Source organism: Gossypium arboreum, chromosome 12 (assembly GCF_025698485.1).
Source record: "Gossypium arboreum isolate Shixiya-1 chromosome 12, ASM2569848v2, whole genome shotgun sequence".
Taxonomy (NCBI): Eukaryota; Viridiplantae; Streptophyta; class Magnoliopsida; order Malvales; family Malvaceae; genus Gossypium; species Gossypium arboreum.
In genome coordinates this window covers 17,495,112-17,496,317 of record NC_069081.1, presented here as the reverse complement: position 1 = coordinate 17,496,317, position 1,206 = coordinate 17,495,112, and the positions used below count along the sequence as shown (strand labels likewise).

The following is a 1,206-nucleotide window of genomic DNA, read 5'->3' as shown; positions in this document are numbered from 1 at the left end:
ACAAATCTCTATACGAATGATAAATAAATAATCAAGCGAATAAATACTGAATATTAAGTAAATTAATTTAATAGTATGATGATAATAATAATAGAAGTAATAATGAAAAATAAATAATAATGAAAAATATAACTAATAATATTACAAATAATTAATTAATTTGAAAATGAAACAACAAAAATAATGAAAAAGGACTAAAACAAAACCTAAAATTGGATTTTGGGGAAAATCAAAAATAAATAAATAAGAAAAGGATTAAATCACAAGTACGAATAAAGAGGAGGGACTATTCCTGAAAATATCCCTTTCTCTCCAAACGCACAACTTGAGGGAGGATCAAAATGCAATTAAAATAAAAAATAGGGTCAAAATTAAAAAAGAAAAGGAACTCAATCAAATACCATTGCGAAGAAGAGGGACCATTCGCGAAAATATCCCAATTCCAAAATGAACAGCTCTTCCCTTTCTGAAACGACGACGTTTCAAATTTGGTTTAAACTATCATTTCCATTTTTCTTCTTTAAAAAACAAAGTTTCTTTCTCTTCTTAAAAAGAACCAAATCCCGACCACCCCATTTTTGAGCCTAATCCCGACGACGGAGAAGGACTCTCCAGTGCCATGACCGCGAGTTCAGGTAAGTCTTTCTCTTTTCCTTTTTTGATTTTCGTAGGTATAGAAAAAGAAAGTGAAGAAAATGAAAGAAAAAAAAAACAAAAAAAGAGGAAACAAAAAAACGAAAGCTAGAAACCACCTTTAAAATTGTTTTCTCTTCTTCTCTATTGATTGTGCGTATTTTTATCCAAAAAAATCTCCCCAAAACAATAATTTCATGAGGCTTTTATAGCCCTTTATACAACTGATTTTCAACTATTACAGGTTGTGGGTGGCATTGTGGACGTGGGCACTGATGTGGTACGTGGGTGCAAACGTGGAAGAGCGGGATGTAGGGCGGCCGACGAACATGCGGCGCTGGTCAAAAGGGCGTGCTGCTTCCTTATTTTCTGTTTTGGGTTTTAGTTTGGGCTAGGGTTGTGTTTTGGGCCTGTTGGGCTACTTTGTATATTTTGGGTTTTAAGTTTGGTTGTAACTGGGCTTTGTAATTCTAGACTGTTGTTTATTGGGCCCCGTGCTAAAATTGGGCCTTACATTTATCATTGTATTAATATTTATTATTTTGTAAAATAATAAGTTTTTTTTATTATTTA

The 1,206-nt window shown here is 32.6% G+C and overlaps 1 long non-coding RNA gene across 1 annotated transcript; it reads left to right on the top strand.

Annotated features, from left to right (window-relative positions):
• Nucleotides 1-479: 479 nt before the first annotated feature.
• LOC108478700 (uncharacterized) lies at nt 480-1,206 on the top strand. Its single transcript, XR_001870330.2, has 2 exons — nt 480-635; nt 878-1,206. It is a non-coding gene; the product is annotated as an uncharacterized LOC108478700 (long non-coding RNA).